At 38.7% G+C, this 15,041-nt stretch overlaps 1 protein-coding gene across 1 annotated transcript in view; it reads left to right on the top strand.

The window, feature by feature from the left end:
• The window catches only part of SRGAP1 (SLIT-ROBO Rho GTPase activating protein 1), a 266,339-nt gene that overhangs the window by 179,679 nt on the left and 71,619 nt on the right, over positions 1 to 15,041 (top strand). The window lies entirely within an intron of this gene.

Here is a 15,041-nt window from a genome sequence, read left to right as displayed (position 1 = left end):
CCAGTTTGGGTCAGTGGATAGAGCGCCAGCCTGTGGACTGAAGAGTCCCAGGTTTGATTCCAGTCAAAGGCACATGCCCAGTCGGGTGCATGCAGGAGGCAGCTGATCAATGATTCCCTCTCATCGTTGATGTTTCTCTCTCCCTCTTCCTTCCTCTCTGCAATCAATAAAAGTATATTAAAAAAACAACAACAAACAAATTAGTAGGTTCTGTGAAGCTGAGTGCTTGGTCGACTCAGCTAGGAAGGGGAGCCAGTCATTTTAAAATTATGTTTTGCACAGTCCTAACTACATTCATGGATTCAAAACACACTTATTGGGACCTACTATTGTGAAATGCTGAGGCTTTGAGAAGCCCTGAACAGTTCTTACCCTCTGGAATTTAAAGTGGAAAAGGCAGATGTTAAGCAAATGATGACATGAATGATTGCTTTATTATAGTTGTGATAAATACTGTGTAACAAAATAATGTGCGTAAACCACTTTTATAGATTTAGCTAAGTCTATACTTTTCACTCATGGGATCTGATATAGAAAAGCACTAATGGGCTCATTCAGAACTCTGTGAGCCTATACCCACTGATAGTGATTATTGCCATTATTCCCCAACTTTAACATTCTGTATTATTTATTCTTTCATCCAGAAAATGTGTACTGAGTATGCCAGTCATTGTGCTAACACTGTAGAGGAGACTGCAAAGATGAAACAGATGAAAATCCTGTGTCCAAAAATGCCATTATTTGCAAATAAAAAAGTGATGTGTCATAAGAAAAGCACAGATAAAGTAAGAGAGGTTCAGAGAGTTATCTGCAGGAACTTTATTCATATACTAGGGGCCCGTTGCAGGAAGATTCCTGCAAGACTTCCTTTGGGCTTCCCTCCCGCCACCTCCAGCTCTCCCGCCCCCCCCCCACCTCTCCCGCTGTGGCGGGCAGGGCGGGTGGGGTGTGCCCCACCCCACCCTGCCCCATCCACTGGCCCTGCCGTGCCCACAGCCACCGCCGCCGCCGCCTCTGCGGCTGCGCGTGCCACCCGCGCTTTCCCTCCAGCAGCCGCCTTGTTTTCCACTTTCCCTCCCTCTTCCTTCTATGCTGACTTCAGTCTTCACTCCTCCCTCCCTCCGCATATGCAAATTAACCGCCATCTTTGTTGGGTTAATTTGCATACTCACTCTGATTGGCTGTGGGTGTAGTGAAGGTACGGTCAATTAGCATTTTTCTCTTTTATTAGTGTAGATTGCTTTGTAGTGATTGGATTGAACATCAGATGATATTAGGAAATTATGTTCTATGGCTTATAGAAGGGGTGGGGAACGTCCAGCCTGAGGGCCGTATAAGGCCTGAGAAATCATTTGGTCTGGCCCTGACAAGGCATTAGGGGTGAGTTAATTAAATGTTTGACCAAATATAGCGGGCTAATTTTTAAGTTGATAATTTTGTCTGGCCCACGAATGATGTTATAAATATCCAAATGGCCCTTGGCAGAAAAAAGTTTCCCCACCCCTGGCTTACAGTGTCATAGTTTAGACATGCAGTAAAGTTAAAGCAACTTTATTTTATGGTGAATTTAAATCTCATGTATTTACCAGTTATTTTAGAGCCATAGTGTGGGAATTTTACAAAGGAATTGTTGAGGGAGGGAATTATTTTTTAGTTCATTAACACTCTGATGTGACTTATTTTTTTTTTTTTTTGAGTCTTGAAACTAATTTTATCCCACAATATCATAATTTCTTTATACTGAACCATTTAGTAATAAATTAAACCAGGGAAACTTTTTTTCTCTTTTGCTGTAAGTATTTCAATCAAGTAACTAATCATTTAATAGTTTTAAATACTGAAACTTTAATATATATATATTGATTTCAGGGAGGAAGAGAGAGGGGGAGAGAGAGAAAAACATCAATGATGAGAGAGAATCATTGATTGGTTACCTCCTAATGGGGATCAAGTCCACAACCCAGGCATGTGCCCTGAATAGGAATCAAACTGTGACCTCCTGGTTCATAGGTCAACGCTCAACCACTGAGCAACACTGGCCGGGCAATATAGAAACTTTAAAAAAATATTTATTTTCTTCTAACACTGATGAAATAAAATAATTTTTTTTCTGTTGGACTGCAGCCAGATTTCCTAATAAAAGTGAAGAATTTTTTATTTTCAGACTTAGATCTGTACAGATTCTGCAAAGTATATGGAATAGAGAAGAACTAATTATACTTTGCTTGCTTTATTTTTAGGGCTTATCTAAGTAGTGGTCAGAGTATGTGGTTAAACCCAATTCAACTTAACACGAGTGGAAGTCTCCATGTATTGAAAAGAACCTAGTACTATTCTTGACAGTGGGTATCCAATAATGTGCAAAACAAAATCCCTATTTTCATGGAGTTATTATGCTAGTTCATAAGTGAATCAAACGAATTTGTGTGTGTGCACACACACACACACACACAGTAGTGACAGTGTTATGAATAAAAATAAAACAGAGCTATGGGGGTGCTGCTTTTGATGTCATGGTCAAGAAAAGCCTGATAGTTGAGCCGAGAACTGAGCTGGAGAGCCGTGTGGCTCTCCCGGGAAGGACTCTCTTATACAGAAGGACTGCCAGGGCTACAGGTGGAGAGGCAGAGGTGTTTGGGCCAGCTCAAGATGTCGAGGGATAGCAAAGGAGCCGGTACAGCAGGAGCTGAGTGAGTGAGGAGAAAAGGTAAGGAGAGAAGGTAAGCTGAAGCCCTGTCACTGAGGGTCTTTTCAGCAGGGAAAGGGGTTTAGATTTTGGTCTAAGTGTGATGGGAAGCCATTGAGGGGTTCTCAGCAGAAAGTGGCATCACCTGGTTTACATTTTAAGGACTCACTCTGTCATCTGGGTGGAAAATAGACTGAGGTGAGTAAGGAGGACAAGAGTGAAAATTGAGCAATACGTAGAGTCCAGGCCAGAGATGCTGCTGCTGCCTTAGACTGGGGTGGCAGTGGTGCACCTGTGAGAGGTGGTTGGATTCAAATATGCTGAAGATAGAGCTCGTAGGAATTTGATATATGAATGAAATAGGCTTCAGGTCCTGAGTAAGTATGTTAATTAATGGTAACTTTTACTGAGATGGGGACCCTGGGAGAAGCAGGTTGAAGGGAGGGAGCAGCCGATTTGTCAGTAAGACTGAGATTCCACCAGATTGGGCATCCGTGTGGAGATGAAGAGCAGCATTCTCAACATTATTGTGATATAAATAACACATCAGGATTATATGAGAATCACCATCATTGTCATGGGTATTTTATTGAGCTCTTCTAAGTAACAGGCAGGTTTCTAAGCATAATCTCACCTAATCGTTGCAACCTTGTGAGGTAAATGCTATTTTCTCCATTTTATAGATTAAAAGAACTGAGGCTTACCTGGGCTAGATAGCTTGCCTAAGATGGCACAGCTAAATAAATGGTAGGTTTCAAATTCAGACATTTTAACTGCAGACCTGATGAACTCTGATATAGATAAGTAACAGTTAAATATACCAAGTAATTGTCAATTTTAAAAAATGAAACTTTTGAAAGGTCAGCCTTAAATTTAAAATACGAGCAGTTCTCAAATAATACAACTTAAATATGAATTTTAAAAGAAATGACACAAAATTGGTTCATCGTCATATTTAATTTTTTGCATACTCTCTTGGCGAAAATTATACATTTGTTGACTTTTAAGGCAATCAGATGTGAATATGTACACTCTAAAATGGCTGCTTATTTAGTAGGAATTCAATTTGCATTTTTAGTGGTGATCCCAAAAACCATTAAACTTGCCCCTTCCTGGTGAAAAAGAAGCAGACTGATTATTATCCAAAGGCATCTAGAGTCCTTTTTGCTTTGTGAGCTTATTTAGCAAATACCTTTTATACCGATCCATCTAATGATTACTAGAAGAGTTGTTATACCTCTAGTGAGAAAAAGTCAAGACAGATTTTTAATGCATAGCATTTTATATGTGAATTGACATGAAAGATACTACATATCTTCATTAAACCAAAGCATTATAAATAATCAGAGTTCAGGTTGAGATCCTTTTTGTATAGTTTCCCTTGGTTTCTATTCATGTCAATAGCTGTCTCATATAAATCTTGTGATAGACCCTGATTTATGGATTTATTAATATAACAATAAAGTCATAATTTTCTATGGACTTTGTATTTTTTATTTTTTTTAAATATATTTTATTGATTTTTTTACAGAGAGGAAGGAAGAGGGATAGAGAGTTAGAAACATCGATGAGAGAGAGACATCGATCAGCTGCCTCCTGCACACCTCCCACTGGGGATGTGCCCGCAACCAAGGTACATGCCCTTGACCGGAATCGAACCTGGGACCCTTCAGTCCGCAGGCCGATGCTCTATCCACTGAGCCAAACCGGTCTTGGCTGGAATTTGTATTTTAAAACTAGTCTTTTATTATTACAGAAACAGTTTATGTACATTGTAGCAAACTGGATAATACTACAAGCAAAAATAAAGCGATCACATTCTTACCCCCCCCCCCAAGATCATCACTGTTAAAATACAGATTTTTTTCTATGTGTCCACACATGCATTTGAAAATGTATGTGTGGACACATAAGAGAGTATGAAATTATATTTTACAAACAGCTTCTTAATCTACTTTTTTCAATCATTGATCTTCATCTTTCCATTTCAGAAAAATCTCAACTGGTAACTAGACCATATCCCCATTTATGATCCCCAAAAATGTTTCACAGCTGGTATGTCTAGACTAGACCCAATTTAGGACCACACATTGCATCTGAGTGATGTGTTCCTTCAGTCTTTTTCTATCTAGCCAAGTCCCTTGTTAAAGAGACATGGACAATTATTTCTTAGAACACCCTAGCTTCTGGATTTATTACCTGTGGTGTCATTTAGCCTGTTTCTTAGTCTTCCATATTTTCAGAGTTATATAAAAGGCTGGATGAATTCAAGTTAATCACTTTGCACCAGAATACATCCTAGGTGATGTTGCTACATCTTACATAGAAGTGTAGCAACAGCTGTTTAACCTACCAATGTGATGCTAAAATTGATCACTGGTGTAGGGTGATATGACTCATTACTCCATTATAAAGTTAAATTTTCCCCCTTGCAACAAATTATGGATATTCTAAAACCTCTTTAATTTTGGATCTTATTAAATGGGAAATCTGCAAATTAACTTCTGAGCTATAAAGAAAGCAAAATGCTTTCTTAGAATACAAATTAATCACATAAATTAAGAGGAATAGTAATTTTTAAATATTTTCAGGTACTTCAGACTATCAGTTTATATTTATACTTTGACATCCTATTTAATGGAACCCTCTTTTATTAATTACTACAGGTCTAAAAACTTTAATAATTCAACACTGATACACTAGTCAAAGTTTTTTCTTTATATTTGGAGGTGAGCTGATGGTTGTTGTTTTTTAATATTTAATAATTCCAATTTTTACATATTGTGGATAAACTTCATTTTTACCTATAAATATTAGTTTGAATTAGTAAGGTTCTCTTGCACTCTCTGAGAAATAGCTATCAATGTAGAAACACTCTATTTCTATACAGTGGTTATTGAATCTCTACTGGAATTTATTTTTAATTCATTTTTCATTGTGCCTTATTGTGATCAATAAATGAATGTTATGATGAACTCTATCACTGACAGCATTTTTATAAACTAAGTATATGCACTCCCTCTAAAGTTTATTGATATTGAGGGTAATATACTGAAGAAAATGAAGGCTCAATTATTAAATAAGTATTTATTCTTTCATTTGTGTGGAAATATTTGAGTATAGTACTAGTATACCAAGCAAGACAGTTCAGGGTACTCCAGACAGAGTTGTGTCTAGGAAAAAGGAGGGGTTGTGATTGGGAATGTATATATTTTGCACTTGTCTGTAAGTATGGTATTTTTATATAGCATGGGGCAAAAGTAGGTTTACATTTGTTTGTATGGAAAATAATACAATAATTAATAAGTAATACAAGAATAAACTGTGTTTTGCTTACTGACAACTGTGAATCTACTTTTATCTCACCATGTATTTAAAAAAGAAAAGGCTGAGATTTTTTTTAATGATAAAAGCATGCCTTAAATATTTTAATCTAAAGTATACCATTGTACTTGAACCTGCCAGTCTTTTAATATTATGTAAGGAGTTCTGGGTGTTCTTCATCTGCACAAACTACATCTATCGTGTATTATCTATGAGTTCTAATTTTGAGTTCTTTAATGTAGAAGAAAAAATACTCCAGGTATTTACAATGTTTTTCATAATCTTGCACAATTGGCATACCTTTGGCTAATCTAAGTAATTTTGTTTGCTCTTGTCTTTCCAACAACTCCTTTCTCACTTTTTATCAGCTTGCTTAGCATATTAACTTCATTATAATTAAATTTCGAGTGGCACAAATGTTGTACAGTTGACTTTTGGAAGCATACAGAGCAGAAATACTGGGGCAGAAATGTATCGGAGTAATTAGAGAAGGCCTATTAGCTGTGTGTGTTCACAGTATGTGGGCATTGGTCAGTGTACTTCAGAGCAGGGGCTCACAAAGTTTCTCTTTTAAGGGCCAGATACTAACTATTTCAGGCTTTGTAGGCCATATGCCTCTGTCCCTACTTAACTCGAGTACAGAAACAGCCGTAGATAATACGTAAGCAAATGGCCGTGGTTGTGTTGCCGTCAGGCTTCATTTACCGTGTCAGGCTGTGGGATGGATTTGGCTCACAGGCTTGCTGACCTCTGCTTTACAGAATGAACTGAGTATTAGTTAGTCCAGAATGTCACTTAAGCAGAAAACTATTTTAAGATGCCTTCTCCTCTGTCTCAGAAGAAGGTCCGAAGTAAATTTAGTTTGTAGAGTAACAGTCTCTTAGTTTGGAATCAGGTGAGAAGTGGAACCAAGTTAATTTCACCTTAAGCATTTTTGATATATTCTTCTAAAAAAAATAAGTATGAATTGCAAGAAATATGTTGCATATATTCACCAAAGGATATTTAATTGGTTTGGGAGAATAAAGGTATAATTATAGGGGAAAATAGATTGTAGTTTTGTAAATAATAAATTTCACATCTGTGACCATTAATAGCCCCAATATTAAGTGCAAAAGAGACTAGCTAATTATTCTGTAAGAATTAAGATTTATTACAACCAGAAGAGAAATCATACAGGCACCAAATATTTATAACTGATTGCTGAGATTTTCAAGTAATTATGATTTGCAAAGAGAAAAGAGGAGAGAATACAAGTCTTAATGTTTGGAATCTCTGATCTGTAATCAAATTCACCACACTGTATATGTGGAATTCTTAAAACAACTGGTTTTAAGATTGCAGAACTGGTAATATGTAACTTCTTTCAGTCTAGTTCCACACCTACCAGCCCTCAAAAGGCATTCAGAAAAACAAAGTCCTCAACAGTAAAATTCTATTTGTGCTCTGTCCCAGAGCACTTGTCCAGAAATAAGGAAGTATTTGTCATTCTTACAAGACAGGATCACAGTCTCCAATCACTCCCTGTAAAAGTGGGATATTGCCATAGAATAATCCCCTAATGCAGCTCATTTTCTTGGTAGAGATATCTGTCATGTGTTTTGTTAGCCATTTATTCAAAATGAAATTGAAATTAGATTACATCATATACCACATGCCATGTTTATCTTATCATTTCTAAATAATCGGCTGTCCTAAAGCTTTTATAAAGCCTTATCCTTTTGTCTCTAGAGACATGTGTTTAATCAAAAAACAAACTCAGTCAGAATTTAGATTTTCTTAATTAGTTTGACTTTCCCCCATACATAATGGTATGAGGATTAATCCATGAACGCCTGCCAAATTGTAATACTGTAGTCCCCATTAGGCCTGAACTCTTTTAGGAAGATTATAAAGATGTTAAATGGATGAGGATGGGTATAGTTGTCATATAAACTGATTATGCATGTTTTTATCCCTTGGTGATAGAAAGGGTATTTAAAAGCTGACCTGATTGGGTGATTGAAGTAGATGGCTCTTAGAGTTTCTAACAATGAAAACTACCCACTGGGTTCCGCCGGCAGCACAGACGGCTCCTCCTCAGTCTGCGGTGCTTGCTTTCCCTGCGTGGCTGGACCTCTGAATGTGGAAAGTTGCCTAAGGCGTCATCTTTGCCTTTTTTCTCTTAAGTACCATCTGACAGTTCCTAGATTTTCATCACCAGCCTTGATCATCTTCTTGGGCTTGAGATTTGTGTATCCATCTGTCTTCTGGACATCTCTAACCAGATGTCGAATGGCATCTTGAACTTGTCAAACTCTCAAGGCAACTTTTTATATTTATTTGCCCCTATCATTGTCATCATCATTCTCCACACACACAACTTTTTCTTATTTATTTTTTGACACCTCAGAAAATGGCACCACTTTCTACCCATTGAACAAGCCAAAAATCCAATTCTCCCATTCCCCACATATAAATGCACCCCGCAAATCCTGCCCTATCTACCTCCTAAATATCCCAAACCTTGCTGTTTCTCACCACCTTATTCAGAATTTAGATTTTTCTTAATTAGTTTGGCTTTCCTCCATACATAATGGTATGGAGATTTATCCATGAACACCTGTAGTCCCCAGTATTACAATTTGGTTTTGTCTGATTCTCCTAGACAAAACCTCTTCATCTCTCACCTGCACTTAGGAAGCAGTTTCCACTAAGACCTTCCAATCAATAATCCATTCTCTTCCCAAGCAGCCAGAGTGTTGAAATAGATCGATCAGGCCTGTCAATCCCTATTTAAAACTTTCCAGAGGCCTGCTATTGCCCTTAGAATAAAATCCAAACTATTCACCAAGACCCTGTGTGAATTGGCACTCACCTGCCACTCAGTGTCCTGTCCTGCAACTTACCCCAAACACAGGCTTTCTGTTCCCCAGACCCACTAAGCTTTTTCTTGCTGGGGACTTTCTACCTTTGTCTAGGGCAGTCTTTTTTTTTCCCTTAATATATTTTTATCGATTTCAGAGAGGAAGGGAGAGGGAAAGAGAGAGATAGAAACATCAATGATGAGAGAGAATCATTGATTGGCTGCCTCCTGCACACTCCCTACTGGGGATCAAGCCGGCAACCCAGGCATGTGCCCTGACCAGGAATCGAACCTGGGACCCTTCAGTCTGCAGGCTGACGCTCTGTCCACTGAGCCAAACCGGCTAGGGTTAGGACAGTCTTTTTTCCAGAGCTTTGCAAGAGCAATTTCCTTTTCATTCATGTTGCACCTGCCAGCTGCCCTATATACAGGAGAAGCACGCTCCCCCACCACTCCCTTTCCCCTGACTTTTCTCCATAGCATTTACCACCTGACCTGTATTTACTTGGGTTTGCTTTATTTGTTATCTCTCCTCTTGTGATTTAATTCAGGGTAGTTACAGAGATTTGGCCTGGGGGAAAATGAGGCCATGGGAGGCCATGGGAGGCCATGGGAGCCCATGTGGGTGGGTGGGAGCTGTATTCGGTAACAAATGGTTATTCAGCCTCAGTTCTTCTCCTGTTTCCTACTTTGTATTCATTCCTATCACATAGATAGATGTACTATTTTGACCTTTTTGTTGTTCAAGAGAAACTCAAGACATGTTTTGCTAACAGCAACAGGAATTCAGTTGTCAGCTCTTTATGGACGGACCATCAGGAACTCAGCCATGAAAGCAGGTGTATAGGAGTTGCCTGTAGCCCAGCTGGCGTGGCTCAGTGGTTGAGCGTCGACCTATGAACCAGGAGGTCAAGGTTCTATTCCCGGTCAGGACACATGCCTGGGTTGCGGGCTTGATCCCCAATATGGGGCGAGCAGGAGGCAGCCAATCAATGATTCTCTCTCATGGTTGAAGTTTCTCTCTCCCTCTCCCTTCCTTTCTGAAATCAATAAACAAATAAATTTTTTTAAAAGTTGCCGAAACCGGTTTGGCTCAGTGGATAGAGCGTCGGTCTGCGGACTCAAAGGTCCCGGGTTCGATTCCGGTCAAGGGCATGTACCTTGGTTGCGGGCACATCCCCAGTAGGGGGGTGTGCAAGAGGCAGCTGATCGATGTTTCTCTCTCATCGATGTTTCTAACTCTATATCCCTCTCTCTTCCTCTCTGTAAAAAATCAATAAAAAAATATATATATAAAAGTTGCCTGAAGACATTTATACATCCAGTTCAGTCCCCCGAGATGCCTGTCTCTCACAAAAATGTGTTTGTGGTTTCTAGGGTGAGGTACTAAATAGCTAGAAAGGTGTTCCTTTCAAAGCTACCCATGGTCATGTAAAAGCTGTATGTATCCAGTGTACTTGGGTTGTATGTAGTATGTACTTGGGTTGTATGTATCCAGTGTACTTTTTTATGTATCCAGTGTACTTGGGTTGCACTGTTTTTCAGAAAGATTCAAAATAAGGGGTAGACCGAGTCTTTATCCAATACCCATGGCTGTGGAATGGTTGCAGTCAAGCTTACTATAAGCCAGAGATGGGAGCCCAGGACAAAAGGTCATGGAAGCCTCTCAGATGAAGGCAGGAGTGATAAAGTTAAGGAAGAATACTGCACAAGAGTTCCTTCCCTGCCCATTCTCATGACCACTGCTAAATGCTGGAGTTACACAGGAGTTTGCAGCTGTCCTCTAGGCACTTCCAGGGCTGCCCTGCAAATGACCATGGCTCCTACTGTCCTGGGAACATATATGCAGGACTTGATTTCCATGGAGTTCCATTCAGGTAACTTCCAGCTAGGACCAAGCTTTTACTCCACTGAGGCTTCTCATGACATGTGAGGGGGAGGGGAGAAAGTTAGCTCCCGGAACAGCTGTGGTCCAGTTTTACCTGATATCATACCCACAGAGTAGACTTCAGCTGACCTCTCAGCCTTTGGAACAACACGAAATATTTATCACAGTCTTCAACACCTGGATTTCATCTTCCTTTTTGATGCTAATTACAACCTTATCGCCTAAGGAAATTAGCCTATTTTGGTGATTTAGACTAATATCTAATGGAATCTATCTTGGCAGCTCTCAGGATATTTAAATAAAAAATACAGCCATCTGCATCCAACAATCTTTCTTTCCCCAGTTTTGATCTATAATTTTATGTATCCAGTCACAGTTTAAAAAAAAACAACACACACACAACGCTTTTGTTTTCATGAACTATTTTATTGGTTTCTTATGTATTTTCATCACTAAATGTGCTTGGGTTATAACTCAACTCTGTGCAGAAGCCAGCTTTTCATATCATCATTAATAATTCATGAACTCCATAGAATTACTTGAGGTCTTTTTAACCAAGTATCTTCAATCTTAACATATCCAGTGTTGTTTTAGCTTCCAGGTTAGAAAAAAAGATAACTCTGTCACAGACTCTGCTATCTCAGGCGACCCTGAATAAGAGTTTTATCCCTGTTTCTTATTTCTTTTGATGTTCAGGATGCTTGCAAAATCTAGATGGGTGAAAACACCGAATCTGGGCCATAACAAAACCATGCCAATTAAGTGACCTGACAGACTGATAGCACTGTAGGGGTCAGGGAAGAAAACTTTCCATCGAAGCTCATCACAGAAACCTCCTAAGGGTAGCAGTCCAAGTCCGGAGGACACCTGGCAAGGCCCCTGGATCAGTTACTAAGCCACGTGCATGCTTCTCCCCGACCTGTTAGGGTACGCAGTGAAGTCGGGGTCGGTGACTGGGTCCAGACCTAGCAGATCTGCCCGCCGACCTGGCTGTGGAAACACTGAGGTTTTTGTCATCTTGACGGTTACTCCAAAAAAAAAAGCCAGGCTTGGAATTTTGAGGGATGAGCTGTTCCTTCTGGGAATAACGAAAGCTTACTATGTGTTTTTCAGAGCTCTAACTCAATTGGGTAGTTGGGGTTGGATTTTTTTTCTTTTTTTCTTTTTTCTTTTTTTTCCCCTCTTTTGTTCTTTTTCTCTTCCTCTCTTTTAAATTGAAAAGAGACTTGGCTTTTGTAGGGAGGGGTGGAAGGGCTTTTCTCTGGCTTGTTTCTTCTCAATCTCAGTTTTCTCTTGAGGCCAATTGGGCTCAGCACTCATAAAATAAAGCCACTTGTGTGTTATGCTTCATTATAATCAAGTTGAATTTTTTTCTTGCAGAATAGTGGAGTGTTTGGAAGCACTGGTACATCTCAAAGAAATGAGGCCATTTCCTTACAGATTCGTGTTTTCAGAAGACGAGGTTTTATTGAAATACAGAATTTTCCGTCTCTCTGATGTGTATAAAACTGCTACAAAGAACCTTTATGGATTTTTGAGGAGCAAGAGGAATAAAAGCAGTCTTTGCTCATCTCGGGCTAGGATTTAGAATTTTTTTAATTAACTGAAAATATTCTCTGTGTTTGAGTGCAGCTGATGCCACTGGAAATGTATTAATGAGGAGACTGATTGCTGCATCCCCCAACTGCATTTTGCTTGTACTTGTCATTGTGATGTGGCAGCTACTTTCTGCTCTTTTAAATCAAGTAAATCTGTCATCAAGCCCATTCTCTTGCCTGCTCGGAGAAACAGCACCCCGAAAGCACAGGGGTGCAGAACCCTTTGGCTTGTTTTAGTGCAGTGCTCCTCAGACTTCACTGTGCATACGAATCACCTGCGGGTTGTTTTTTTAACTTCAGATTCCAATTCAGTAGGTCAGGGGTGAGGCCCAAGAGTCTGCATTTTCTAACAAGTGATGCCGATGCTGCTGGTCCACAGACCTACTTTGAGTAACAAGATTTTAGAATATATTTATGTGAAAATTCCAAATTTAATATTTTTGAAGTTGGACGGGGAGGGTGGGATGAAATACACTGGTATTTCTAAGGATGGGTCAGTGATTAGATGCGTACCTTCATGAAGGCAGATCGGATGGCTCGTGTCCTGGTGGGTGCATCCTGTATACAAAGGTTGTTTCCTTTGTGTCTCTCTACTACTCTTAATAGCAAATTAATGAGCAGCTTATATTTGAATTCCTTGAGAAGGGAGATTTTATTTTACTGTTTTCCAGTCTTCAAATTTGTGGAGCCTATTGAATTCCCAGGCACCCAGTAGATGGCCGATTAGTGAGTTGAATTCAATCAAATTGAATTTATTGAACTTTATTAGAACAATATAAGGATGATCTGGTTTTGTATCCCTAAAACCACTTGTTTCCTCTTTTAAATATTTATATTACTTTTATGTACAAATGTAAATTCTGTCAGTAATTTATAACTGATCTCATACAGCGCTATATATATTTTTAAAATTACATTCTCTTGAAATGCAACATGAAAAAATAAATGTAAATACAATTTAATGGTAGTGAAGATTCAAGAATCCTAAAGCCCTTTTATTCTTAGGAAAACAAAACAAAATTCTAACTCCAATAGAAGGACTTTGGCAACCATTTGTTATAATTTAAGAATTTTATTCTAGGGCCCTAGCTGGTTTGGCTCAGTGGATAGAGCGTTGGCCTGTGGACCGAAGGGTCCCAGGTTCGATTCCAGTCAAGGGCATGTACCTTGGTTGCAGGCTTCTCCCTGGCCTGGGCCCTGGTCAGGGTTCATGTAGGAGGCAACCAAAAATCTCACATCCATATTTCTGTCTTTCCCTCTCTCTTCCACTCTCTAAAATCAATGGGAAAATACCCTCGGGTGAGAATCTTTTTAAGAAGAATTTTATTCTAGGGATAAGAAATAAGGCATTCCCAGACTCTTTGTGCAGATGCAAACCTGTTCTCCTTTCTGCAAGAGTACAGATTATTACTGAGTCTTCAGTAAATTGTACAAATCCAAAATATTGCAGTTAGCAGGTTTGCATCCTAGAAGGACTCCCATAACTCATTGTATTAATCTCAGTATGCATGGGCAAACTCGAGTGCTATTTTTTCATTATTTCCTTTCAATGTTTGGTTTTGCTTTTATTTTTTTAACACCTTTATTGAGATTTTATCCACATGACATGCAGTTTACTCATTAAAAATGTACAATTGACTTTTAGTATATTCACAAAGTTCTGTGTCTATCACCACAGTCAATTTTAGAATATTTTCATCACTCCAAAAAGCAGTTTTACACCCCTTAGCCATTACTCCCCAATTCCTCCATCCCCTAGCCTCAGGCAACTATTAATCTACCTCTGTCTCTATAGATTGACTATTGTGGACCTTTTATATAAATGGAATCATAATGTGTGGTCTTATGTGACTGGCTTCTTTCACTTTGCATATGGTGGCATATATCAGTACTTCATTTCTTCCTATGGCTGAACAATATTTCATTTTGTTCATTAATTTATGGACTCTTCGGTTGTTTCTACTCTTCAGCTGTGATTAATAATGCTGTCATAAGCATTAAAGTACAGTTTTTGTGTGAAAATACGTTTTGGTTTGTTTTTGTATACATACTTAGAAATGGAATTGCCAAGTCATATATTAACTCTGTTTCATCTTTTGATGAACTACGAGACTCTTGCAAAGTGGCTGCAGCATTTTACATTTCCATCACAGTGTACAAGCATTCCAGTTTCTCCACATCCTGCCCAATACTTGTTATTTGTCTTTTTTTATTGTAGCCATCCTGAGTGAGGTGGTATCTCTATTGTTTTGTTTTGCACTTCCCTGCTGACTAATGATGTTGAGCATTTTTTCATATGCTTGTGACCATGTAGATCTTTTTTTGAAAGATACCTATTCAGCTCTATTGCCCACTTTTTAAATTGGGCTATTTGTCTTTTTATTATTGAGCTGTAAGAGTTCTTTATATATTCTAGATACAGATTCCTTATCAGATATATGATTTGCAAGGGAAATTATTTTCCCATTCTGTGGATTATCTTGTTACTTGATCATGCCCTTGGAAGTACAAAAGTCTTCAAATTTGATTAAATCCAATGTATTTGTTCTTTCCTTTTGTTACTTGTGCTTTTGGTGCCAGAGCCAAGAAACCAATGCCTAATGCAAGGAAGGTCATGAAGGTTTACTCCTATGTTTTTTTCTCTGGGAATTTTATAGTTGTAGCTGTCACATTTAGGTCTTTGATCCTTTTTGAATTAAT

Source organism: Eptesicus fuscus, chromosome 7 (genome assembly GCF_027574615.1).
Source record: "Eptesicus fuscus isolate TK198812 chromosome 7, DD_ASM_mEF_20220401, whole genome shotgun sequence".
In the NCBI taxonomy this organism is placed as follows: domain Eukaryota; kingdom Metazoa; phylum Chordata; class Mammalia; order Chiroptera; family Vespertilionidae; genus Eptesicus; species Eptesicus fuscus.
This window is presented reverse-complemented; position numbering and strand designations above follow the sequence as displayed.